Source organism: Pygoscelis adeliae, unplaced genomic scaffold, assembly GCF_000699105.1.
Source record: "Pygoscelis adeliae isolate BGI_AS28 unplaced genomic scaffold, ASM69910v1 Scaffold321, whole genome shotgun sequence".
Classification (NCBI taxonomy): Eukaryota; Metazoa; Chordata; class Aves; order Sphenisciformes; family Spheniscidae; genus Pygoscelis; species Pygoscelis adeliae.
Window position 1 is genome coordinate 562,698 of NW_008824039.1, and position 13,630 is coordinate 576,327.

Consider the following 13,630-nt stretch of genomic DNA (forward strand, 5'->3'; position numbering starts at 1 on the left):
TGTTGATTCAGGGTTTTAGTCTGCTTGGTTTGAGTCACTGTTTCTTAGGCCAGGCTGGAGTCAAGGAACACAACAGTGCTATTTGACCAACTGTAAGTCAAGTGAAATACAGCTGGTGTAGAGCAGTATGTGTCAATGAAGCAGCTTCTTCTTACAGAAGACTTGAAGGGAAAACAGAATTAAAACAAATGGAGTGGTGTTTACATCTATGCTTGCATTTAAACGCTGGCTTTCCCCCACCTAATGTCAGCTGAGGTTTTGTCTAACGAAAATCCACAGGGTAGTTTTTTCTGTTTATTCTTTTATTCTGTGTGTGTGCGTGTGTGTGTATATAAAAATATATATTATTTTTTTTACTTCTGTCTCTTATTCAGCGCTCTTAGAGTAAGCAGCATTCTACAGCCTAATTGCTGAACAGCCAGCCTGCCAAAAAATGCCATCTCTGCTCCCCAGAGCGTGCAGAGGTGCTCTGATTTATTCCTGAGAGGTGGGCGCAAGCGTATGCGTGAGCCAGAGCCCTGATCCAACATGGACAGCAGTCAGCGAGATGCTGCCCGCGGGGAGGTGGGCACGCAGGTAGCTCAGGGCCAGTGCCGGACTGTTGGAGAGCATGTCCTGCAGCAAGCCGTGCTCCCAGCTCATGCCAAATACACAGACAGGCGGAGATGGTTTCACTTTCCAGCTGGTGGTGGGACTAAATTCCCTGGGGTAGCCAGGCTGGGCTGGCAGTGGTGCCTGCCCCTCTCGGGCACCTCCAGCTTGCGGGACACGGGCTCCAGAGCAAGCTGAAGGGTAAGGGAGAAGAGGGGACCCTGACCGGTCTGCGGTGGCACTCGGGTCTGGGGCCAAGGCACGTCTCCCCTTCAATTCATCAGTTGAGCGGCTGGTGTAACGAGACCAGGATATTCCCCCGGTTCCTCTGCTTGCGTCTGCAAGTAGACGGCTGCTTCCTACCTTCAGGTCTGCTCTCCTGGCCCATATGTGATCGCAAGGGTCCCTTCCAACCTAAATTATTCTGTAATTTGTGCCCTTCACCAAACCCACAGTTCTCCTGGCCTTTGTCCAGCCCCCGTAACACAGCCGAGGGACCAGGCTCCCTCGTGTAGCAGATCCCGAAGGCAGCTCCATTTTGCAGTCCCTGGTACTCCGGTGCCAACGATTGCAGTATCCTGGCTCCTCTTTCAGTACCCAAAACTCGGAACACCTCGCAGTATCCCACAGCAGCAGAGCTTGAATCTTTCCAGCTGCCTGTCGCTGAGCTCAAGAAAAACCTCTCCCAGCTGTGAAGGGAGCCGAGCCCCGGGCACGCACCGCGCAGGCTGGTCTGAGCAGAGGGCAGGGATGTACGCACACAGCAACAGCAGAGCCCACATCTGCTTTTCAGACCTTTCTGAATCCTCTTAATTCGTGGACTAGCCAGGAGAAGCTCGTGTTAAGGTGTGTAAAATGAACCGGAGACATTTTAACACCAAGGCAGGGAGAAGGGAGGCTCTACTTAAACAAGACTTGCTGCTTTCAACCCATTAAGTACCATTTTCTGCTGTTGCCCAAGCAACAAAGGAACTGGGAGGGGGTGTTGTTTCATTTTTTTGCAAGCTGGCTGGGACCCGATACATGACATTCTCCATTCTTGTGCCCAGAGGACTTGCATTATGTTTAAAAAAAAAAAAAAAAGGAAAAAAAGGAAGAAAAAAGAAAAAATTAAAAAAATCCCTCTTTTGTACAGAGATATATTTTTATGAATCAAAAGTTTGTACAGTTAAACACAATGTAAATGTTTTTTCATTATTGTAGTAAACAGTAGTGGAAGATCAGCTTTTTTTTGTAAATGTAATAAAATGTATAAATATGGTTTACATAAAAGTGTAAATATGTAATCTATACATACACTTGGCTTGTCTGCAGTATATACAATTTAATTTATCTGTCTCTGTATATGAGGCTTTTCATTGTGTCCAGGCATACTTTACTGAATTTGAAAGCTATTTTAAATTTTTGAATTAAAATAAAATATAAATTTTTGCATTGCTTTTCTTACATTTTTCTGGTGCCTTTTTCATGAGCTGCCAAAGGTTTCTTCTAGGATCCGCTGGATGCCGACCTGCACACGTGCATGCGCGAGGATGGCGGGGACGAGCCTGCGCCCCCAGGCTGGAGGCTCCTGACCCCCGCGTTTGGCCGTGTGCCCCAGCTGCTCGGCAGCACGTCCCGGCTCTCACGAAGGCACAGCAGCAGTAAACGGTGGAGGACTCAGGCAAGATCAAACCCCTTTCCCCATCGCCAGGCTTTTCCCTCCTGCCCCAGGGAGCCCGTGCCACGCGGTGCCCTGGGAAGACAGCCCCGATCTGGATGCGGTCTACGCTGTGTGGCTGGCAGCAGGCTCATCCGCAGGGAGCTAAACCAAGCCGACATCCGTCTGCCGTCCCTTTCGGTGCCCTCCTCTCTTCTCACTTGCTCTGCGCTAATGGGATGTGATGTTACTCCAGCTGTGGTCCCACCCCTCCAGCAAGGAACCGATGCTTGGTCTGCCCGGGGAGCTCACGGATCCTCTGTCACGGCAGATCAGCAGAGCCCCTTTGAAAACAGGTACTTGAACAAGATCCTCAAATAAACAAACAAAACCCTTGAAAATTGTGATTTATTTCTCAATATTGCTACTAAAAGAAAAGAGGGCACAACTGCCCAAAGTGAGACCAACTGCCAGTAATGCCTCTCTTGATCCAGGTCTGGATCACATTGCTTTTTAAGTTGGAAATTAATTTGGCAGACAATTTTCTGGTTGGAAATGGACATTGGATACATTGTTACGTGTCTCCTGTCATGCTTTCTGAGAGTATCTGAGGTTGCAGAATTTTTCAGTGATAAATAGGGGCACTTTTCATTTCTGGTTTCCTCAGTGGAGTTTGTCGACATGGTTTTGCTCGGACCCGGATTAAGCTTTGTCGTAGGGGTTCCCGCGCCAGTGGTTTTCCTACTGCAATGTTGGCTCAAGTGTAACACCTTCTTCTGCCAAGCAGGGTAGACGTCACCTTGCTGCGGCCCAAATAGCAAGCGTCGGCTTCTGATGATAGTCAGAAGGGCAGCCTAAAGCATCCCACGGACATCCCCGTGCAGCTCAACACGTGAAACAGGCATGCCGGGTAGGGTCGTGGCAGCTCTCGGTGGCCCAGTGCTCCCTCCACGCCCGAGGTCAGGAAGGTGGGAATGATGCTGCTTAGAGTGACGCCACGGGGTGACAACCTCCAGTCCCTTCTCCCTTCCTCTGGCTGGGACTCCAAATGAGATGTTTTGGAGCTTAAAAGCCAAGACTGTAAAATGAGACATCTGTAACAGGGCAAAACTTTAATCTCTTCGAGCCCTAGAGAAAGGCGCAGCCAGACCACAAATTAGTCGGTTAATTGCTGCGGCAGCAGCAATTAATCAACCTGTAAGAAAGAGCTCCGTGCCCCTGCCAAAATGGTGCAGTCCATCAGTCCTTGGGACCGTGTTAAAAAGCTGCTCGTTGAGTTATTGCAGTTCCCATGTGAGATGTTCCCACTTCTCCACCTCATCCGTGTGGGCCGTGGTTCCTCCCCAGGGCAGGGCCAGTAGCAGCCTCCTCACTCAAGCCCGAGTCCGCGTGGTCCGGGAAATAATTACTTGTCGCTGCCTCCTTCCAGAGCGCTGAGCTAATTCCCCTCTATAGGCAGAATTCGTTATTTTGCTTTTCCAGCAGGTTTTTATCAGGCCTAGTCAGCTCTGTCAAGGGAGGCAGAAAAACCATGCCCGGCGAGGCTGTGAGCAGAGCTCTGTGCGGTGGGAGGTGGGATAATGGGGTCCGCAGAGTCCCTGCACCCCCATCTTCTCACACTCCCTCCAAGCCCTGTGCTCTAGTGTTTCTGCTCCAGGATGCCCCAATTTGCTTTAATTAGGTTGCTTTCTCTGCTGAATGCCTCCTCTCTCCCCCTTGCCCATGACTGACAGCAATTAGCTTGCATCTCAGCACTGATTGACAAAATTTGTTTTAAAAAAAAGGGTGTTACATGCTCTTGGATGTCCTGCTTCTACTCTGCCCACGCTGGCTTCACTGATGCGAGTTTGATGCTCCCTCTGTGGCTTTCACGTTGCCTTTTATTTGTCTCTTCCAGATCCCAGACACTTTATCTTTTTGGTTTCATTCCCTTCTTGTCTGGCCTCGGCTGGTTTACCTGAAGTAAGGCTGGCAGGGGAGGCTGTAGGACAGAGCTGAGTTTTTTCGGGAGGTTTCAGCAGACTGTGCCACGTGTCAGGCTGTGCTGGAGTTTGGTACAACCAATTCATGGCATGATGAGCCTGAGATGTGTTTTGCTTTGAATTTTGGGACAGCGGTAGTGTTCCTTTGGGATTTAAGGGGACACGGATGGATGAAAGATGGTCACAACCTCTTGGAGCACCAGTAGGTTGTTTTTGCTTCTAGTTCACAAGGATGCCCTCCTTGTTCGGGTCCTTCGGGGACAGGCCATCTGGTCCTGGATGCAGGCTCAGCTCATGGCTTTTGGGTGTTCAGTGCTGCTGTTAGAGGTGGTGATTCTTCAGTTTCCAAGCATCGTATTGCCACTGGGTTTTGGCATTGGAGTCTTCTGCAAAGGCGTCCTTCTTAAGGTACGTCCTCTTGGGTTCTTGCTGGCGTCCTCAGGATGCAAACAAGGACTGTGGGGCTGCTCAGCCCTGGGTCCCATAGCACTAGGCACGGTATGAATGTGTGGCAGGTCTCCAGTCACTGCCTTCAGGCCCAGCAGTGTCATACGTAACCCCATGGCCCTCTCCAGCCGCTTGTCCTAAATCAGCCAGTCATGAAGGAAACAACAGAAAATCAAGGTGCAAATCAAGAAAATCAAGGAAAAGCAAATGTCCCAGTGGGAGAGAGCTGTGAAGCCCTCCCATCTCTCAGGGCTCCCAAACCCTCTGCAGACAGTCCCCCTAAATAACATTTAAACCACATTGGCACATCTAACCCCTTCCAGCAGGTACTAATTTAGCCAGCACAATAAGCATTTGCAGAGCTAATTAACAGCAATTTATATCAACGTTTTGTAAATGAGTGATTAACTCTTCGGGGTGTCCCATACATACGATCCACCCATGGTTCTGGCTCCCTTTGCTTTTTGGCAGAACTTAGCCTGAAGAAAGAAAATATTATACTAATTGTTTCAATTAGATAAAGCAGCCACCCTGCCCCCTGTCTAGTTCTGCCTCCCGCCTTGCTCTGCCCAAGGAGGTTGTGGTGGTATTCATTTATATTGCTGATAGATGCTGCTGGCTCTGGGGGTCCACAGATGTGCCGTTGTGTGCCTGCATCCCCGTCGGCATCCTGCTGCGTGAGCACCAGGGCAAGTGCCTGGGTAGGGCAGGCTCTTCCTCGCCCACAGCCGGCGTGCTGGGAGGAAGGAGGGAGCCTCCCCGGCAGTGCCGCTGTCTGAGTGAATTACGGCCGTGCGGTGGCTGCACTGATTTCACTTCACAGCACTCGACAGAGCGCCTGGAAATGCATTTGTCACTGGAGAAAGGAAGATACCAAGTGAGGTGAGTAATGAAATGCTGGAATAATTAACTGCAGAGGTAAATCAGCTGGCAAGGAGGAGCGGGCACCCAGAGGCTTGGCGGAGGGCTGGGGATGGGCTCCGTGTGCCAGATGTCAGGGCTGAGGCTGGCGGGGAAATGGGTATTTCAACGGGACCGAGGCCACACGTGGCCGTCCCGGGCAGGGGCAGCTGGAGCAGCGGCTCTCGCTGGCCGAGGCTGTGGCTCTGCCTCTTGCTCCGTGTGGTTTTTCCTCACCTTTACCTCCACCCTGGTTACCATCCACAAGACCAGACTGTCACAATCTGGACCAGCGTGTCCCATCTCTGCTGACTTGTGGTTTCACAACACATGTAGGTTTGGGGTCAAACAATTTGGTGCTAAAGCTCTTGATGAATTTACCCCAAGCCAGCTTATCCAGGGAGACCTGCAGCTTCTTGGACAGGGGAAAAAATGTTGTGTCCATTTACTTGAGAGAGAAAGGGAAACCCCTGAGCTTACGTTAATGAGCCAGGCAGTTCAGGGATCCAAAAGGTGGGGACTCCGGCGGGATTTCCCAGCACCAGCTTAAGCTGGCAACAAGTAGCCCGTGAGCATCACTGTGCCCATGGCTGAGCAGCAGCCGCCCCCCATCCAGCCTTCTCTGCCCCACGGGGCAGTTCGCTTCTTCCCACAGTGATCCGAGATAAATTCATTCACGCTGCCAAGGGAGTCCCTCCCACAATTAAGTCCAGGGAAAGCTTTCAGTTGATTTTAATGGGATTTCAGTTGGACCCTGGAGCTGAAATCTATCCCTGTGCGGAGTCCTTGCCCTGGGCCCGTACACCGCTCTGGCTCTGGGCTTGATCAGTCCGTATAAGACATGGAGAGATGAAAAAGGTTTTGTGGGTCCTGTCTGTCTAATGACCACTTACATCTGAGATAAACTGCAGCCCTGATGTTGCCTAATTACTCAGGTAACATTAACTTTAGGTTGTTCCAGTTTTCCTCATCAATTTTTAAATTCCATTATAAGGATCCCACTTTGTACATCGCTCTCTCCAAGCTTGCTCGTGCTCTTTATCTCCCACAAATGAGAAATTTAAACCTGTTCTTGAAAATCCAGACGCGGGCTCTGCCTGCTGCCGTGTCCTTTCACAAGTGAGGTGGTTCTGCCCAAACGTGTCTCTTCCAACAAGGCGGCTGCACCGGAGGGCTAAATTGCCTAGTCTCTGAGTGCAACCTTCCTCATTGCATTATTACAGCTGGATGTCCTACAGAAAACTGCTCAGCCGCCCTCTTCGGCTTGTCTCCTAAAGGTTGGAAGCAATCGGCTTTTCTGGCATGGTGACAGCGATAAAATAATAATACTAAAATAAAAGGGCTTTCTGAGACTGGGAATAATCCTCCGTCTGCTGGGGCTGTAACAACAGAGATGGAGATCACAGAGGAGCTGTGGGACAGCTGCTGCAAATCAGCTTTTCTCATCTTTGCGCGTTCCCTTGCAGGGTGGTGAGGTGACCTCGGCTGTCAAAGATGCATAAAACCGGGTAACGCTGCTCCACCACGAGATCCAGACCTCAGCGAAGCATTTTAACTCTTTCAGAGATGGTGGAAGCTACGGGATTCAGCTTCCTTGGACATCCAGTCTCTTGTTCACAACTCGACCTGGCCAGACTAACAAAACTGAGCATGGTTTTAACATGCTCGATAGCTTTCCAAAGTTCTGTACCTGCCCAGGGTTTTGCACTCAGGCTTTCAGACGCTTGTGGCCAGGGGATCTGAAAACCTTGGAGGAGGTTGGTATGGAAAAACTGACTGTGAAGAGCCCTGAAGCCATGGTCTGGGGGGCAGTTGAAGCCCCTTAGAGGAGTTACTAGAGTTATTTGGGAGGCTGGGAAAGTGAGGAGCGTGAGGGTCTTGCCAAAGGGATGCAGAGGGCTGGTGGCAAAGTCAGAAGTGGTTCCCGGGAGTTGAGTTGCGGTGGATTATGCTGCGTCTCCCTGAGCTATGCCGGGGCCTTGGGATAAATGCGCTTGGTTTTATCTCCTAGGAAGATTCTGAGACTGTACAAATTCTTCCCATCCTCATCTGAACAGATGAGTGATATAAAATCCATCACAAGGGGCTGTTAGATGAGCAGCAACCACAGTAAATCTGCACCTAAATAAAAACCCCAAGTATGACATTTTTGTATTATTTAACCGAGATTTTGCATCTCGGAGGGAGGAGGGGCACAGCAGCCAGGGTGCTTCTTTTCTTCAGAAATGTTCCCAGCACTAAAAGAAGAATTTATAGTTCAGCGCTAGAGGGGGAAATGCATAATTCATTTTCCAGACTTTGGAAGACCAGAAAAAGAGGGAAAAAAAAAAAAAGCGGCATTTCATTTCTACTTGCACTGTGAGTTATAGACAAAGCCCCCCCAGCCTGCCCAGCTGGGGCTGAGGGTGCAGGAAGCATTTACCTGCCGGGGAGTTAGGCAGAGCTGTAATTCAGCATCGCTGTGCAGGTGTTTGTCGGATCGGGGAGGAAACGGGGGTTTATTTGTGGCTGTGAATTCGGCACACGAAAATCCCACGGAGGGAGGGGGGTGCGTGTAAAAATAATGGCTCATGGCAGGACTGGCTTCACCTGCTGCCTGGCAAAAGGTTGTGTTCCGGCAGTGGGCAGAGCGATCCCAGGGGAAATCCTTCAGCCACCCTCGGCAGCGCTGTGTCCTCGTTAGCCAAATAGGTGTAAAGTGCCTGGATTTAAGACGCTGGATGACAGTAAAGTGCTATTAGTGTGTAAAAGAAGCTGGTTTAGTTATTCTAGTGAAGAGAAAATTATTCTCCTTGTAGACAGGTGAGATAATTAATCATTATCATCTTACTGTTACATTTAATACTCCAGGGCTGTGCGTGTATCCCGGTTAGGGACCGTAGCCTTTATCAGCCAGCCTTTGACAGCAGCAGCTTTCCTCGGCACTGATGAAGCCGCCTCCTCTGCCAGCCCCTGTATTCCCCTCTGCGGCTGGCAGTTAATTGCGGGAGGTCGCTGCCTGCACACGAGGGCAGGGGTCGGGCAGCGCGGCCGAGCTGCTCCCTGGGCACCAGTGAGTCCCCTCGCTGGTGGGTCCGGGTGTCCCGGGGGAGCTTTAACCAGGTCCAGGGTGCACCACAGCCACCAGCAAATCCTTTTCTCTCCATGCTGAGAGCGGCTATTCCACTGCACAGAAAACTTGGGGTTGTTCCCAAAGAAAACACAGAAAATAACATCTGGGTTGTTCCCAAAGGTTCTCCCAAGCCCCCAGCTGGTTTGACCAGCTGCTGGAAGAGAGCACTTGAAACCCTCGGTACAGTTGCTTTTCTTTTTCAAACCTGTGCCAGTCTTCCCTTGCTCTGAGATTTACATTTTAGCCTGCCCTTTGTTACTGAAAAACCCTCATTAGGAATTAAACCAGCAAAACACAAAACCATCAGAGAAAAACAATCGGAAAGACGGGGTTCGGGGCCAGTGAAAGCCCCCGAGCAGGAAGAACCACGGAACCGGGCGGGCTGTAGCTCCCTGGATGCTGGGAGCGCTCAGCCAGGATGGGGCATCAGCGGCAGGTATTGGCCACTCTCGTGCCATGCAGAAAACTGGAGCTCCAATGCTTGGTTCTTTTAGATGCTTTTTTCCCCTGTAGTATTTTTACTTCCTATTTCTTCTCTGCTGCCATCCCAGTTTGATGTACCTCTGCTCAGTGCTGGGCTGGGAACAGAGCCAAGGGGAAAGAGCTATCTCTTGCAGCTGGCATCAATATTGGTCCTTGGATAATTGCTGGCAAGTGCACTTGCCTGAACTGACCAGGGGATTTTTTTTTTCTTCCTCTCTAGAAGTTGAAAATACCAGCTTGTGATGAGAGAACTCAGCTTCTATTGATCCCAGAGCCTCAATTCTTCTCTCTAAATTCAGCATTAATAGCACGATCTCTGCAAAACTTTGTAAAAAGTCAGCCTTTCTTTTTGGGGTGCCTCAGGGTTTGCCCAAACCCATCGGGCTTCTGCCACCTCGGTACTGGGGAGAGGAGAGGGCGGCATCACTCTCTGCTTGGCTCAGGCTGCGGGGGGGATTTCAACCTACAAAGGACCCTTCTTCGTTCCCTGGGACCCCTCAAGCTGCCCTGAGGGGCAGGAAATCCTCCTGGAAATGCCCTGGGATATAGGACTATTGAAGTAGATAGATTTGCCAAGCTGAAGACACTCTTTACTTTTCCCTATCAAGCTACTTTATATTCTTATTACTGTATTGACACATCCTTCTCCCCCACTCCAATCTAGCCTTAATTTTCAACTGTTAATCAGGCAAAGCACTGTGGCAAGCTCTTCTGTAATTAAAGAATTAAAGCCATACCTGAAGAATGCAGATGTGATGGCAAAATTAAATTATTTAAATAAAGCCAGGCTATTAATTATGCATGTCCTTCAATCTTTCATCTCTTGATAAGCTCCAGCAGCTTTTGGAAGGGGAAAAAAAGAAGTTAAAAAGTCTGTGTGAATTAATGAAGCACGAGAAGCCCGGTCTGGGGTACTGGGAAGTGCAGCTGTTTAAATGCAGTTTGGCGCGGGGGCTGATTTCTTCACGTTCAGACCCACGTTAGGCTTTGGATGGCTCTTGGCAGAAAGGATGGGGGTAGTTGTGGACTACCAAAGTGTTTTTTGGGGGCTAACACGTACAGCCCGAACTTCAGCCTCCACCCTCTCTGCAGGTAGCAGAGAGCCCTTCTCCGAGGCTCCTTCTCTCCAGGCTCGTTTCCTGGAAGCTGGAGTAGAAAACAGGAACAAACCAGGCTCCTGGAGATGCGGCTGAAATAAATGACGTGATAGCAGTAGATCTGATCAAAGACAATGGGAAAACAGGGGTGGGGCGGTGGGGGACAAGTGGCCAGATATTTCTCTCATTCCCAGGCGCTGATGCAGGTCCCTCCTGGCAGAGCTGGGCAGATGCCTGCTCCCAGCACGGGTCTCCAGGCAATGGCCCTGGAGAAGCAAAAGGTGGCTTTGATCCACGGATGGACCTTCAGGCACGTGCAGATGTTTGATCCGCAGCCCGGCCTCCAGACAGAGCCGATGGCTGCAGGAGCAGGGTGCCAGGTCCTGGCTCCTGGCCCGGGTCTGGGGCCGCTTCTCAAGAGCATGGATCTGGGAATGGATAGTTGGGCATGGATGGTGGCTTTCATCCCAGAGCGAGCCTACAGACATGTATAAACAGTAAGGAACGACCTTCACACATGGTAAAATTCGTTTCAAGCCACAAGTTCCTCTGAACTCATGTGATGCTCTGTGGCTGCAACCGGATGGTTGCGACTGGTTCCGTCCACGAACGCGGCTGCGATTGCTGCCACCTCCTAAGGTGAGGCGGGGGGGGAGAAATTAAATGCATGATTTCTGTTCTTAGGAAAATGGAGAAGATGTAAAAACTATCTCTCGGCCTCTTTCTTACCGTTTACAATGAGCTGGAGGATAATTCAGTGCTTCCTTCTTTTTACTGCTTCTCTAGAAAAGCGGGAAACATTGTGCTTTAGAGAATCCCATCCCTTCTAGACTTGTCTGATCTGGAAGATGTTCCTCCCTGTGTCCAAGTTACAGCCTATAACTAACTCTTGCAGGGATTTTAGTTTTTTTTTTTTCCCCTACATCTGAAGCAGCTCGTTCGGGCTGGGGCTGGGGCCAGGGCTCTGGACTCTAGAGCAGCCGTGACCCTGCATGTCGGCTCCTGTCCTCTGCCAGACAAGGGGCCATATTTTACTTGATTATTTCATTAACCTTTTCATTATTTCATAACCCTTTTGTTTTCTGGTTAGAAAGAACAAGTCCTCACCCACATCCGCAGGGGTACCCAGCCCCAGCCCGGCTCCCTTGGCAGTTTGGTACATCAGCACCGGTAACCAGGAAAGACAGAGATGAAGCGTGGGTGCTTACGGACCAGCCTGAAGCTTTAAGAAGAAATCTGTGCTCAGTCACAATCTCTTTGGTACCACAGATGAGTATCTCCGTGGAGCAAGCGGCGGTCGCCAGCAGCTTGGAGCAAAAACGTGTTGCTGTTCCCAGGAGGGACCCGGCTCTTCTGGTGTGGCCTCAGATGGGGTTGTCACCTGGCTGGGGACAAGGTCAGCAATCCACACCAATGCTGCCGTAGCCGTGGGGGCAAATCCAGTCCTGCTTGCTCAGGCAGAGGGGTAAGTGTTTTAAGATGAGTTGTTTTCCACCCAAAGGCATGAAGGATGACGCCAGCGCAACACAGCTCCTGCTCCATCCAGCTTTCAGGACACATCATGCTGGGACCGGTGACCGTCTTCACCGCAGGTACCTCTCCAGCTCCTGTGTGTGCAGGTGTTTTTCCCTTGCAGGTTTCACATGTTCGCCCGTGGGACATCCAACATCACCCAAACAGGCCGATGAGCAGGAGCCGGTTCTGTCTCTGTGGTCTTGGTCAGTGCAGATTAAGCAGCCACAGCCAGCAATGAATCTTAGCTGAGGAGATGAAGCAGCAGGGAGACTACTGGAATTCTTGCGTTATTGCATTTCATATTAATTAGCCCAATTATACCCTGTTATTAAGAATGAAAAATACGGCAAGGGAAATATTGCAGCTGAGATTCCAGATAACAATATAGGAAGCTTCAGCACTTGGGAGTCAAAATTAGGCATCACAAAATAATTACATTATTTTGGCTGGCCTTGGGAGGGGCTGAGCCCCTCGGACAGAGGAATCCCATCCTCAGCACTTAACAGGGCATCCTGCATCGTGAGGGATGGCAACCCTCGGTTACGTCCCAGATCTGACTCAATCTGTCCTTAAAAACACCCAGTTACTCTCTCAGGCTAGTCCAAGAGGTTCTGGGACATTAATTGCTGATGGGGACAGGAAGGAGGGAGAGGAGGTTATTCCACAGGACAGGATTTTTTCACATTCACATCATTAGTACAACCAGAGGAGTATATCACTGATTACAAGTGCTGGACCAACAGAGCACGAAACCCTTTTTCTTTGGGCTGTTGTGCTTGGCTTCCCTCCCTTTGCTTGCTAACTGCATCCTTATTCATGCAGCAGCTAGCACCCTGCCAACACAGCGGCCTCCAATAAATATGTCAATAACAATCTGAAATCATCAGGTCGTGATGCCCTTGGACTGGCTTTATTGAGTGGGATGATTTGAAATATTTGTATGTAATAGCTGTGCTGGTAGAAAAAGAGTAATAGAATGGAAGGAGGCTATTAATGTTTGACAAACAGATTTACTTGGATGTAATCAAATTGCAACATATGCTTGGGAGGGGGGAATCAACAACGTTAACGAATTGCAGCGCAGGCATGGTCGGCGGTAGCCAGCCCATAACTGTATTCTGTAGCAGTTTCTGCTGAAAGACAACATTTATAGCTATCGCATTATTGCTTACAAAATTAAGTGATGCTTTTTTTGGTAATCGGCACAAGAATTCTCTCTGCTTTGGTCATGAGAATAGTGCATGTTTTTGACAAAGAGGTTGGTGTGTTGTGCTGGTAAGAGCACAGGACTATGCTTTGGGACCAGGCAGGCTCAGCCCCGTTCTGCCGCAGGATAACGAGCCACCCACTGCCTCAGTTTTCCCCATTCATTTAAAATTTTTTTAGGATGCTGGCCAAGATCAGCCCTGGGCTGTGAGGTGCGAGGAATGACTGCAAAACCCCCCCTTAACTGCGCTGCTGACCTATGTCCTTGTCTAAGGCAAGGACGTGGGTTTTAACAGCATGTGTGAAGGCAGGGGACGTCACTGCAGCGGTGCTCTTGGCTAGGTGGTGGTACACACTCATCACAGGGAGCGTTTAAGTCCCCTGTAGCTGCTTCTTTCTGCACGTATCGATGCTCGAGGGTGCGGGTAACTTCTCCCCATGCTTCTCTGGATTCCTTAAGGTGGTCAAGACCGATAGATGAAGTGACCTGTTGTGCAACAGGAGGCTGGGGAGACGCATTTCCAAAGGATGCTGGGTTCCTGACCTTAAATGCGTGTGGAGCCTTATCTGCTCACGGACTCCTTCATGGGCTTTCAAGAAAAACTGTTTTCGGGAGGACCTCACAGGTTTTCTCCAGGCTGAAACTCTGCCTCTTTCC